The following is a 15,234-nucleotide window of genomic DNA, read 5'->3' as shown; positions in this document are numbered from 1 at the left end:
CCTTATCCGACAACTTGTAGGATTTGTTCTTAAGAGGGAGGTTGTCCCCTGTGTCCACATCAAGGGTACGTAAGTGGGTAGTCCAGGAATAAGGGAGAACAGATAGTAGTACTGTCCCAACACTTGGTGGCAATCTCTCTGCTGTTCTGGAGTCAGACTGGGGGAAATGATTACTCCCTCCACAGACTCGTCTTTCTCCTTTGGGTCTAAGAAGTCAGGGAGAGAGGTTCACTCTCCTTTTTCTCTTCTCCATCTGTCACCAACAGCATGGTGAGTTCAGGCATCTCAAAGTGAGGTTTGTGGTGATTGATATGGAGCACATTGTGGGGTTGCCTACGGGTCATGAGGTCCACCAGGTAGGTGGCCTCACCCTTCCTCTCAATCACCTCATAGGGCCCAGTCCAATGGTCCTGGAGGGCCCTGGGTTCCACTGGTTCCATCACCCACACTTTCTATTCAGGAGTCAATTCCACAGTGGTAACATTTCGGTCATACCACTGCTTCATAACATGCTGACTAGCTTCCAAGTTGTCAGAGGCTTGCTTCCACAACGTAGCCATTTGGCTTCTGAAGGCCATCATGTAGCTCAATACATCCTAGGGAATCTTCCTGGGAGCTTGCACCCAATCACTCTTTTACCAAACTTAGAAGTCCTCTGACAGGGTGCCCATACAGAAGCTCAAAGGGGCTGAAGCCCACACCCTTCTGTGGTATGCAAACAACAGCCATAGCAAGAGGATGTTCCACTTACTCCTCGGGCCTTAGGCAGGCTTCTAATAATGCTCTTCAGGGTCTTGTTGAACCATTCAACAAGTCCATTTGTTTGTGGATGGTAGGGAGTGGAGAATGTGTAGGTTACCCCACACTCCTTCCGCATGGACCTCATATAAGCAGACATGAAATTGGTGCCCCTGTCAGACACCACTTCCTTGGGGAAACACCCTTGAGTAAAAATCCCCAATAGGGCCTTTGCCACTGTTGGTGACGTCATGGTCCTCAGAAGGATTGCCTCTGGGTACCTTGTGGCATGATCCACCAGAACCAGGATAAAACTGTTGCCTGAAGTAGTCTGGGGATCCATAGGTCCAACAATGTTGATGCCCACCCGCTCAAAGGGTGTGTCAATGAGAGGCAGGGGATTAAGGGGGACCTTAAGCATCTGCCCTGTTTTCCCACTGGCCTGGCAGATCATATAAGTCCTACGGAATGCATCTGAGGAAGTCTTGATCCTAAGACAAATAAAGTGGGGGACAAGCCTTTCAAGAGTTTTCTGCACTCCTCGCTCCACAGAGCTCACGGCGTGCAGAAAACTCCACTTCACATGGAGTTTTTTCCCTGCTCGCGAACTGTAAGTTCGCGAGTGTGAGCTGCCGCTCAGGTAGAATTTCGACCCGAGCGGCAGGAAGACCATTGTGAATGGCAGTTCGTACTGCACTCTGCCACTTGCGGAAATCCGTGGAGTTTTTTTTGTCACTTCATGGAGTTACGCATAGCGAAACTCTGCGAACTATGCCCAGGCCTGGTCTTGGCCCAGGTGTCCTGCCAGGGGATGTTGATCTTGTGGAGACAGCTTCAGTACCAAGGCCCTGTAGCATTGGGGTACACCCAGGGCCCTTGTTGTCCCATACACAGAAGCCTTAGGCTTGCTGTAAAGGAGTTTGTCCTCCAGGTAAATGTGATGACTCCCAGAGGCATCACCTGCTGCTTGGGCTTCAGCCTTTTGCCTTAGTCCCACAAGGGCTGGGCACTCCATTTGTGCCCTATGGAACTCCTCTTGGTGGGTCCTACTTCCACATGCCACCCAGCAAACTCAGGCAGGTAACCAAGGGGAGCAATGCCTTCCTCCGTGGGATCTGGGCTAGCCCCCGCAGGTGCCCCATTCATCTTACTGGGAAGACACACAGGGGCTGGTTTTTCATGCCCTCTGGCTTTCCTCTTCATAGCAGCTGGCTGGGCCATTTTTCCAAGCTCCAGTTTATTTTGACTCCCTTCCTAGGGAGACATGGTCTGTGTGGTAGCACAGATCCACTCAATTAAACCCAACATCTCCACATGAGCCTTGAGCTCCACTTGCTTTCAGGTAGTGTGCTCAAGGTCATTACCAAGCAACCAGCCCACAGGCATGGCAAGTATTACAGTAACCTTCAGAAGTCTTGAACCCTCCCCACTTAAATGGAACAAGGGCCACTAGACAGTGACCCTCTCTGTTGTTGGCCACCACAATCTGGTAGGATGCATGGGTAATCACCTGATCTGGGGACACCAGCTGACTCCTTACCATAGTCATACTGGCACTTGTGTCCCTCAGAGCCTAAACACCTTGCCCAATGATGGTGACCCATTGCCTATACTTTGTAGTATTAGAGGGCACATGGATATTCAGGGACACTAGGGTAACCCCACTAATCCCCCCAAACAATTAACTGGTACAAACTCCTCCGCCAGTATTACCCTCACCACCCGGAACCTTTTCTCCAGTGGGAGGTTGTGCTCCTTTTGGGCACTTGGGATCTCCTTTGTAGCGTCCATACTCAAAGCACTCATAACACTTGGGGGTTTTGGGCTGCTGACTTTCGTCAGGGTCGTTTTTTTCTGGTGGCCATATTGGGAATGAGAACCAGACCCTTTCCCCTGTGAGTTGTTTTGGGGGCTTCCGAGAACTCTGTCTTTTTATCTACTTCCTCCTTCTTCTGGTGGGAAGATCCTTGACAATACCCTTTGAGAGTTTCCCAGAGGCCATCTTGGACACTCTGGAGCTCACCCAGAAGTCCGCCTACTCAGCAAGCTTCCTGGGGCCAGTTAACTTGCTCTCAAACTAGTGTTGGTGCAGCTCTGGAAAACAAATATCAAGAATGTGCTCCTTCAAAATCAAGTAGTATAGCCCTGAATAAGCCTCAACCTTGCTGCCCCTCATCCAACCCTCCAGTGCCTTGCTGGCTTAATCAAAGAAACCCACCCATGTCTGTGATGAGATCTTGTGGCTAACCATAAATCTGAGCCTATTCCTCTCAGGGGTCAGTCCAAACTTACTGACTAAGATGGCCTTCATAGAAGTGTAGCATGCCTGGTCCTCTACCTCTGGTCTAAGGAATGTGTCCCTTCCCGCTGTGAGCATATACCTCCATAAACTACCACCCCAGAAATCTTCTGGGACCTTGCTCACTCACACAGCCACTTCATAGACTGCAAACAATGTGTCTATGTCATCCCCCACTCCATACCTGGACACCAAATCCTTGGGTGTCTTGACTCTGGACTCACCAGTGAACACTGTAGGTATGCTGCTATCATTGCCGTTGCTGGACCTCACTTGTAGGGCTCTTATGTCCAGCTCTTTCATACTCAGCTCATGGGCCATTTTTCACACTTCCTTGGCTGGCTTTATCCATTTTAGAGCTTGATCTTTCTCCATTTTTGCAAGGGCCTTCTCCTTCTCTAGCTTGGCAAGTGCCTGCTCCTTCTCCAATTTCAATTTCGCAAGCTCTAGCTTCAGCTTTATCTCCTCCCTCCTGTCCTCCAGCTCATCCTGGGTCAGGTTCCTTAAAGACACACTACTGCCTGGTCTCTGCAGACTTCTAGTCTTAGGAGAATGTTACCTCCCACATCAGTAGGCTACATGACAAAATGTCCAGACAGGTCTTTCTCTGATTCCTCCTCCTCAGACTCTGGCCCCTCCACCTCATCATCTGTGTTGATTTGGTGGGTTTCTGCCAATGCTGTTAAGGCTTTTTGAAGCTCTGCTTTCTCGGCACTTCCTTAAGTGAACACTGTTCTTTCTTGGCAGAACCGCTTGAGCTAGCCTACTGTATAGGTCTCGAGATTAGCCAGCTCAAATTCCATATTGCAGATAATAAATGAGTATTTGGAAAAAGACTTTTGGAAAAATCAAAGATGTCAGTTAGGGAGTATTGAAAAAGACTTGAATTGGTCTTAGTATCGAGTTTTAGTGAACAATGAGTTACTATATGGTATTGCGCAAATACAAGTCCTATCTTCATGGCTGATCACCAATATTAAAAATGGCATTTCTGGTTGGCAGAAATATGCACCCTGACCAAGCAGGAGTCACCACTCTTGTCAGGGTAAGCAAGATGCACACTAAAAGATAACCTGTGCTCACCATCTAGTATCTTTACGCAGAGCAGTCAGGCCTATCTAAAGAGGCATTGTGTAAAGTATTTGTGCAACACGCACACACAGTAACACAATGACACCACAAAAATACTTCACACAGGGTTAGAAAAATAAATAATACTTTTATGAACAAAACAAGACTAAAATAACAAACATCAAATTAGTAGATCCAAAGTAATTAATTTTTAAAGATTAATCAAAATATATTGCCTACACTTTTAAAGCACTAACCTAGGCTATCTGGTTGCGCTAGATTGGGGTAAATCCAAGGTGCAGGATGACCGTGATGGAGAGACTCACGCAGGTCCAGCTGAAAAAGTACCTTGGATGGAGGAAGTGTCAACGTCAGTGACAATGCGCGGAGCAGAGGAGGCGATGTGTCGCCGTCGATCCCGTGGAAGGAGGCGATACGTCAGTTCTGATCTGTGCAGCGGATGAAGGCTTCATCAACTAACACCTTTACGATACAGGTGATGCATCAACATCAAGCCGCACTATCCGTCGGTGTTGAGCCACGCAGTCTGTCAAAGTGATGACGTCTAGCAGCTACAGCATCGTGTCGAAGGAGATGCATCAGGTCCGGTTGGCACAAAGTCGTTGATGCATGGGTTCTGCTGAACAGCAAAAGCACTTCCAAGGGCCCAGGACAGGATTGGAACCACTTGGCAAGGCAGGACTCAAAGATGGCAATGTCCAGGAGCTGATGCAGAGTTGAATTAAGTATTTGATGCCCCTGAGACTTCAGAACAGGGGGCAAGACAGCAAACCCTGGGAGTCACTCTAAGTTCAAGTGAGACAGGTCCAGTCCTTTTCATCAGCAGGGCAGAGGACAGCAAGTAGTAGGCAATAGACAACACATCAGAGCGGAAAAGTAGTTCTTCCAGAGTGGTAGTCCCACAGAGTGGCAGTCCTTGTAGCAGCAAAGCAGTCCTTCTTCTTAACAGAGTCCTTCACAGGTCCAGAAGTGTACTGCCTTGATAGGGTCAGAGATCCCGTACTTATACCCAGTTGTGCCTATGAAGTGGGAGTGGCTTCAAAGAAGGGTTTGAAGTGCATACAGGTCCTTTCTTCCAAGCCCTGGCTCCAGATTATCAGTAGGGGGTAATTAGCCATTTGTGAGGGAAACAGGACACTGTCTATTCGGGTGTGTCAGCTCCCCCCTCTCTTTCTGCCCAGGAAGAACTATCAGAATGCAGATGAATGTAGATGAGTATTTAGAAACACCTACCGTTCCTGTGTTTGTGGGTGTCTAGAGGTAATGCACAAAGTGTAGCTGTCACCCACCTGAGGCATGTATTGAAAACAGACTGCAGGCACACAGAGCAATAAGAGCAGAGAAATGACCACTTTCTAAAAGTGTAATTTCTCAAACATGATGTTCAATACAACTTTGTCAGTAAAGATAATTTATCATTACTCTCCCATAGATGTAAACCCTGATGCAGCTACTCCTTTGCAATCAGGAATTACAGTTTGAAAGTGTGTTAAGGAATTCCCAATGCTAGCCTATGAGAGGAACATGCTTCACAGTAGTGAAAAAATAGATGTGGGTGTCTGTCACTACCAGGACATGCAAAATTTAACAGTACATGTCTTAACTTTTACTTACACCGCACCCTCCCCTATGGGTTACCTAGGGCCTACCTTAGGGGGTGACTTATGTGTAATAAAAGGGGAGTTTAAGGCTTGGCAAGTAGTTTTAAATGAAATAACAACAAAAGAGTGTGATGAAGAGAAAGAAAGAACCACACGGACGGTGATTCTCCTTTAAAAAAGGGGAAAGAGTGCCAAAGAACAAAGTCAATCTGATGTAAAATAGAACCCTCACTCACCAACATAGTTGGTGACATGCTTCATCATAGGGTTCCACCAGGGGTGCCTTCTGCACCTCCGGTGTGCTTCAACGCTTTTGTTAAGGCGGAGCGTAAAGTTCAGACTAAAGGACTTGAAGTGACTAGTGAGTGAAAAAAGGGTGGAAAAATTGTTAAAAGGTCATGATTCGCCCACAAATAAATTTAATAGTGACGAAACTTGAACAGGTTAAAAACAGTGAAGGATGATTCATACTGACATTAAATTGGTCAGATGCATCCTAAAAATGGTCAAATGGTCGACATGTTTCAGCTTATTGTCGTTTTTTACAAAGCTTTCTTCAAGACCTAATCAAAAAACAAAAAAGGGGCACCTTGGCGGTATAAGCTCACTAAGGCTTACCCTAACCTCAGGTGCAAAGAACCGATACACTCACGGTTTCGATAAAGGCCTTCCACAGTTCCGAAAGGACCTCAGCGTATCTGTGAAGAAATACATGTGCTGAATCAACATACATACTAATCCATAGATTATTTTTATCAAAAAACAGATTGAATGCAATACATGGCACAAAATTGGTTCGATAATGTGGTCCCTATATTTGCATGACCATCAGTAGTGTGTAGCAACTTCCCGTTTTTGTGGAAAGCAGCGAGTCACATTTACTTAATTTAGTAATTAAATTCCAATCATGCCAATATGTATACACACACTCAATTGAGGGCATGGGATAGTATTACAATATAAGTGTGGACAAATTAACTGAACAGAAACGAAGTCGCATCCGTACCATCTTACATTAGACTATACTAACCGAGTACTTACGTAACAATGTGGCTCAAAAGGGTTTGTTGGTCACCAATGCACGTCGTATTTTTCTTGAAGATCCTGTTTTCAGAAGGGACTGGGCCCAAATCGTGTGGCATTGCACTTGCGACTGGCTTGTCCTAATTATAAAAACAGCTCTGAGACTTTCAGAGGCGCTAATGGTAGAAATTCAATTGACAGAAACGCACTTTCGGACAACCTTGACTGGTTATAAGAAGAAATTGGACGAGCTAAATAAAGAAATTAATGAATACAAAGATACTTTGACGCAGTCAAAAGCTCAAAAATTTCAGAAAGATTTGAAGCGTTTCTCGTTTACTAAAGTTTACCCATATGCTAACCCAGACTATGTTTCTCCAACAAACAGTAATGACCAAGCTGACACAACAGATGATAATGATTCTTTTTCAAGTGGTTCAAGCAATGAGAGTATGAAATCTAGACAGCGAGGTAGAGGCAGAAATAGACCTTACCAATATCAACCAAATTGGCAACCCCTCCCCAATCAAGGGGGTCTAGGTTACCATAACCATTTCCAACCTCCTCAGTTCCCAATGATGGGCTGGAATCCTGGTTTTGTCCAGTTTCCTCCTTTTCCACAGAATTCTTTCCGCCCTCCTTTTTAGACAGAGGCCGGCGTGGACGAGGGCGAAGGAGAGGAAACAACCAGGTCCACTGGGAACAGGAGGAGGGGATAGGGAACCATACACACAGCAAGGTCGGAACCAGCAACCAAAGAGTCTAGTTTTGAATCTATCTTCAGTAGCTTTGACGCAGACTGAAAGTGAAGTACTTGAAAGGGGATTTGGTTTTGTTCCCACTGCACGGTTGGATCGTTTCCGACTGCACTGTGAACTTTCTGAATTTTTCGGAAAATTGAAATTGAAGTCCTTTTTTGAGAAAAACAAATCTGATGTCCTTGTAGATCATCCTAGTGACACTGGTTTACGTTTAAAATCTACATTTAAACCCCCCCCTCATCTGATTCCAGCAGAAATAACTGCATTTGAACAAGCAGTTTTTAATGACGTCGAGTCTTTCCAGGACCAAGGAACTTATAAAAACATGAGTTCTTTGGATTTTCAGGCTCTTCAATCATTACAATCCAATCCTTCAATTGTGATTAAACCAGCAGACAAGGGGGGAGGGATTGTGATCGAAAATGCCAATGATTATAATCTCGGATGTAGACATCTTTTGAATAACCCTAAGAACTACATTCCTCTAACTACTGACCCTTCTCCAATTCTGAAGGCTACCATATGCAATCTTGTTGAACATGCTGAGATGAGTGGGTACATTAGCAAACCAAGGGAAAAAGCAGAATCCCATACTTCTACACCCTGCCAAAAACTCATAAAAACAAGTCACCCCCTCCGGGTCGCCCAATAGTGTCAGGCATAGGCTCTCTTTTAGAGCACCTTTCCATCTATTGTGATTTTTTTCTTAAGCCTATAATCCAAGATACCCCTACCTATCTTAAGGATACTAAAAGTTTTTTGGCATCCCTACAAGACCTTAGGGTAGATAATGACAATACCATTCTTGTATCGCTGCATATCGAGAGTCTCTATACCAGCATTCCCCAGGACGATACCATCAAGGTCATTGGGGAAGCTTTGGACTCTATAAGTTGGTCGTTTCAAACACCGAAACGATTTATCATCGAGTGCGCTACTTTGGCACTTAAGAAAAAAAAAATTGAATATCAGGGCACACTGTACCTCCAGTCCACAGGCACTTCGATGGGCAGCACTTTTGCGCCGAGCGTGGCAGGATTGTATGTTTATGATTTTGAACGTAAACATATTTTGAGCCATCTTAACCCTTTTTCCTCTTACCTTTCTTTTTGGAAGAGGTATATCGATGATATTTTTATCATCTGGCAGGGTCCTGAAAGCATCCTACTTGAATTTCTATCATGGATCAATACCTGTGACCCTAATCTGCTATTTACCCACTCTTTCAATAAAGATGAGATGATATTCCTGGATGTGGTTGTTACCAAAACTGATGGTGTATTACTGACTAAAACATACTATAAACCCACTGCTAAAAATAACCTTTTGACCTTCTCCAGCTTTCACCCACGACCGTTGCGGGAAAATCTTCCCTATGGTCAATATTTACGCATTCGACGTAATTGTAGTAGGGTGGATGATTTTCGTAAACAGTCCAAGGAACTAACACAGAAATTGAAACAGAGGGGCTATCCCGAGAAAATTTTGGCAAAGAGTTGTAAGAGGGCTAGAAATCAGCCTAGAGAGATTCTTTTGCAAGATTTTCCAAAACAGGTCACAGACATTCCACTGACGTGTGTGACCACCTATAATGTTGCCTCCAACGCCATTTCAAAATCTATCAAGAAACATTGGCGGATACTGGAGAGCAACAACATCAAATGGGACAAACCATTGTTTTCGTACAAGAAAGCTATGAGTTTGAAAGACTCACTGGTTCACACTAGACCAAGGAATCTTAAGAAGCCCACTGAAACCTCTGTCCTTAATACGTGGGGCCTACCACCGATTCTTGGCCATTATCCATGTGGGTCATGTAGTGTCTGCCATCTCACTTCCACCACTAAGAATTTGGTTTTGGACACTGGTAAAATTTGGACACAACGGAGCCACACGAATTGTAACACAACTGACGTGGTCTATTTGATCACATGTCCATGTGACCTGAAATATGTGGGATGACCACACAAAGGGTTAAATTACGCATTGGAGAACATCGGAGTAATATCCATTGCAAAAAAAGTATGACAAAACTGACTGAGCATTTTTTACGTTTTAACCACACTGTGGATGATCTACGTTGGACTATCATTGAACAAGTCAAACCAACTTTATTGTTTGAAAAGGAACAACATTGGGTTTATCGTTTATCAACACATCTGGTGGGTCTGAGCGACAATATCCCCTGGGGAACAGTCTTGAGGCGTAACAACTAATGTTATCGGCTATTTCTGCTAAATTTACTTTCCTCTTTGCATTGTTGTGAATTAAGTCTGATAAATACCCCCTGAAAATTATCTGTCTAGTTCCATTTTGACATGAGTTAGGGTGTTTATATACCACAATGGACTTAATTAGGATGTTTATATACCTCGACGGATCTAAATTCGGGTTCATAATTATATACCCATTTGGTTCCAAAGAGAATCTACAACTCCTTTTTCTCTATATCCATTCACATCTTTGTACTGTGAGGTTTATCAGTACTCCGGTTCTGGCTGCATTGCCATTTTATGTGGCTTTGTATTCCAGATGTCCCTGCTTGTTGTGATTTGTCTGCGATTGAATAAACTTTTGAATTAAGTTTTTACGGAAGGAGAGGTTTGTGTTCTAGCCTTTCCTGACGTCTAGCGGTCTGGTCCTTCTTCCCTGTCGATGCCGATGACGCGTTGCGAAGATCGGCTTACCGGGATTGCATGAGACCTCCCGCCAGTGCGTAGGTTGGTTCTATTTAAACATGAACGCTCCACGCCTTGTTGACTCCGGGCTCGGTGGTCCATTTAGGTTGAATAACCTGGCTGAGGACTTGGACGATGTAAGTACCGCCCGCTAGTTACATCAAAGTTCATTTTTGCTGAGCGGTACGGTGTGGATAATGGGATAACGGGCTTTAACATAGTGTAAGCTTCCCGTTTGTCTCTCTTTTCTCCACTACAGTTGTTCTGTAGTCCCGCCACCCACCTTCTTGCCCAAGGAGCCTGTTCTTATCTACGTATACGTCAGCTCCTGCTGTTTTTTTCAATATGGGCATTTTTGCCCCTTTTTAAACATTTCTCAAATGATTTTATTTAAAGTGCCAAGCTTTAACGTGATCCACACTTATATCGTAATACTATCCCATGCCTGCTCATTGATCTAATGGCTCAATTGAGTGTGTGTATACATATTGGCATGATTGGAATTTAATTACTAAATTAAATAAATGTGACTCGCTGCTTTCCACAAAAACGGGAAGTTGCTACACACTACTGATGGTCATGCAAATATAGGGACCACATTATCGAACCAATTTTGTGCCATGTATTGCATTCAATCTGTTTTTTGATAAAAATAATCTATGGATTAGTATGTATGTTGATTCAGCACATGTATTTCTTCACAGATACGCTGAGGTCCTTTCGGAACTGTGGAAGGCCTTTATCGAAACCGTGAGTGTATCGGTTCTTTGCACCTGAGGTTAGGGTAAGCCTTAGTGAGCTTATACCGCCAAGGTGCCCCTTTTTTGTTTTTTGATTAGGTCCTGAAGAAAGCTTTGTAAAAAACGACAATAAGCTGAAACATGTCGACCATTTGACCATTTTTAGGATGCATCTGACCAATTTAATGTCAGTATGAATCATCCTTCACTGTTTTTAACCTGTTCAAGTTTCGTCACTATTAAATTTATTTGTGGGCGAATCATGACCTTTTAACAATTTTTCCACCCCTTTTTCACTCACTAGTCACTTCAAGTCCTTTAGTCTGAACTTTACGCTCCGCCTTAACAAAAGCGTTGAAGCACACCGGAGGTGCAGAAGGCACCCCTGGTGGAACCCTATGATGAAGCATGTCACCAACTATGTTGGTGAGTGAGGGTTCTATTTTTACATCAGATTTACTTTGTTCTTTGGCACTCTTTCCCCTTTTTTAAAGGAGAATCACCGTCCGTGTGGTTCTTTCTTTCACTTCATCACACTCTTTTGTTGTTATTTCGCTGATACAGGGGGACTTAGAGTGTGGCTTAACCCTCTCTCTCTTGTTGTTTTCAGTCGTATCCAGGCAGCGCGCAGCTGTGAGAGTTCTTCATTGATTTAAGTGGTTTTTTGATCACGTTTTGATTTCCATTTACTGGCACTATAATGGAAAACACAGGGCTTTCGTATACTGATGCAGAGGTGGATGCGCTTTTAGCTGACTTCGCCCTCTTTGCTGACTCCTCGATAGCGCAGACAATCTCACAGACGAGTGAATGGGACAAATTAACTAAACAGAAACGAAGTCGCATCCGTACCATCTTACATGGGACTATACTAACCGAGTACTTACGCAACAATGTGGCTCCAAAGGGTTTGTTGGTCACCAATGCACCTCGTATTTTTCTTGAAGATCCTGTTTTCAGAAGGGACTGGGCCCAAATCGCGTGGCATTGCACTCGCGACTGGCTTGTCCTAATTATAAAAACAGCTCTGAGACTTTCAGAGGCTCTAATGGTAGAAATTCAATTGACAGAAACGCTCTTTCGGACAACCTTGACAGGTTATAAGAAGAAATTGGACGAGCTAAATAAAGAAATTAATGAATACAAAGATACTTTGATGCAGTCAAAAGCTCAAAAATTTCAGAAAGATTTGAAGCGTTTCTCATTTACTAAAGTTTACCCATATGCTAACCCAGACTATGTTCCTCCAACAAACAGTAATGACCAAGCTGACACAACAGATGATAATGATTCTTTTTCAAGTGGTTCAAGCAATGAGAGTATGAAATCTAGACAGCGGGGTAGAGGCAGAAATAGACCTTACCAATATCAACCAAATTGGCAACCCCTCCCCAATCAAGGGGGTCTAGGTTACCATAACCATTTCCAACCTCCTCAGTTCCCAATGATGGGCTGGAATCCTGGTTTTGTCCAGTTTCCTCCTTTTCCACAGAATTCTTTCCACCCTCCTTTTTTAGACAGAGGCCGGCGTGGACGAGGGCGAAGGAGAGGAAACAACCAGGTCCACTGGGAACAGGAGGAGGGGATAGGGAACCATACACGCAGCAAGGTCGGAACCAGCAACCAAAGAGTCTAGTTTTGAATCTATCTTCAGTAGCTTTGACGCAGACTGAAAGTGAAGTACTTGAAAGGGGATTGGGTTTTGTTCCCACTGCACGGTTGGATCGTTTCCGACTGCACTGTGAACTTTCTGAATTTTTCAGAAAATTGAAATTGAAGTCCTTTTTTGAGAAAAACAAATCTGATGTCCTTGTAGATCATCCTAGTGACACTGGTTTACGTTTTAAATCTACATTTACACCCCCCCCCTCATCTGATTCCAGCAGAAATACCTGCGTTTGAACAAGCAGTTTTTAATGACGTCGAGTCTTTCCAGGACCAAGGAACTTATAAAAACATGAGTTCTTTGGATTTTCAGGCTCTTCAATCATTACAATCCAATCCTTCAATTGTTATTAAACCAGCAGACAAGGGGGGAGGGATTGTGATCCAAAATGCCAATGATTATGATCTCGAATGTAGACGTCTTTTGAATAACCCTAAGAACTACATTCCTCTAACTACTGACCCTTCTCCAATTCAGAAGGCTACCATATGCAATCTTGTTGAACATGCTGAGATGAGTGGGTACATTAGCAAACACGAAGCAGATTTTTTGACCAAGGGAAAAGGCACAATCCCATACTTCTACACCCTGCCAAAAACTCATAAAAACAAGTCACCCCCTCCGGGTCGCCCAATAGTGTCGGGCATAGGCTCTCTTTTAGAGCCCCTTTCCATCTATTGTGATTTTTTTCTTAAGCCTATAATCCAAGATACCCCTACCTATCTTAAGGATACTAAAAGTTTTTTGGCATCCCTACAAGACCTTAGGGTAGATAATGACAATACCATTCTTGTATCGCTGGATATCGAGAGTCTCTATACCAGCATTCCCCAGGACGATACCATCAAGGTCATTGGGGAAGCTTTGGACTCTATAAATTGGTCGTTTCAAACACCGAAACGATTTATCATCGAGTGCGCTACTTTGGCACTTAAGAAAAAAAAAATTGAATATCAGGGCACACTGTACCTCCAGTCCACAGGCACTTCGATGGGCAGCACTTTTGCGCCGAGCGTGGCAGGATTGTATGTTTATGATTTTGAACGTAAACATATTTTGAGCCATCTTAACCCTTTTTCCTCTTACCTTTCTTTTTGGAAGAGGTATATCGATGATATTTTTATCATCTGGCAGGGTCCTGAAAGCATCCTACTTGAATTTTTATCATGGATCAATACCTGTGACCCTAATCTGCTATTTACCCACTCTTTCAATAAAGATGAGATGATATTCCTGGATGTGGTTGTTACCAAAACTGATGGTGTATTACTGACTAAAACATACTATAAACCCACTGCTAAAAAAAACCTTTTGACCTTCTCCAGCTTTCACCCACGACCGTTGCGGGAAAATCTTCTCTATGGTCAATATTTACGCATTCGATGTAATTGTAGTATGGTGGATGATTTTCGTAAACAGTCCAAGGAACTAACACAGAAATTGAAACCTAGGGGCTATCCCGAGAAAATTTTGGCAAAGAGTTGTAAGAGGGCTAGAAATCAGCCTAGAGAGATTCTTTTGCAAGATTTTCCAAAACAGGTCACAGACATTCCACTGACGTGTGTGACCACCTATAATGTTGCCTCCAACACCATTTCAAAATCTATCAAGAAACATTGGCGGATACTGGAGAGCAACAACATCAAATGGGACAAACCATTGTTTTCGTACAAGAAAGCTATGAGTTTGAAAGACTCACTGGTTCACACTAGACCAAGGAATCTTAAGAAGCCCACTGAAACCTCTGTCCTTAATACGTGGGGCCTACCACCGATTCTTGGCCATTATCCATGGGGGTCATGTAGTGTCTGCCATCTCACTTCCACCACTAAGACTTTGGTTTTGGAAACTGGTAAAATTTGGACACAACGGAGCCACACAAATTGTAACACAACTGACGTGGTCTATTTGATCACATGTCCATGTGACCTGAAATATGTGGGGATGACCACACGAAGGGTTAAATTACGCATTGGAGAACATCGGAGTAATATCCGTTGCAAAAAAAGTATGACAAAACTGACTGAGCATTTTTTACGTTTTAACCACACTGTGGATGATCTACGTTGGACTATCATTGAACAAGTCAAACCAACTTTATTGTTTGAAAAGGAACAACGTTGGGTTTATCGTTTATCAACACATCTGGTGGGTCTGAACGACAATATCCCCTAGGGAACAGTCTTGATGCGTAACAACTAATGTTATCGGCTATTTCTGCTAAATTTACTTTCCTCTTTGCATTGTTGTGAATTAAGTCTGATAAATACCCCCTGAAAATTATCTGTCTAGTTCCATTTTGACATGAATTAGGGTGTTTATATACCTCAATGGACTTAATTAGGATGTTTATATACCTCGACGGATCTAAATTCGGGTTTATAATTATATACCCATTTGGTTCCAAAGAGAATCTATAACTCCTTTTTCTCTATATCCATTCACATCTTTGTACTGTGAGGTTTATCAGTACTCCGGTTCTGGTTGCATTGCCATTTTATGTGGCTTTGTATTCCAGATGTCCCTGCTTGTTGTGATTTGTCTGCGCTCGAATAAACTTTTGAATAAAGTTTTTACGGAAGGAGAGGTTTGTGTTCTAGCCTTTCCTGACGTCTAGCGGTCTGGTCCTTCTTCCC

This window comes from Triturus cristatus, chromosome 8 (genome assembly GCF_964204655.1).
Source record: "Triturus cristatus chromosome 8, aTriCri1.1, whole genome shotgun sequence".
NCBI lineage: Eukaryota > Metazoa > Chordata > Amphibia > Caudata > Salamandridae > Triturus > Triturus cristatus.
This window is presented reverse-complemented; position numbering follows the sequence as displayed.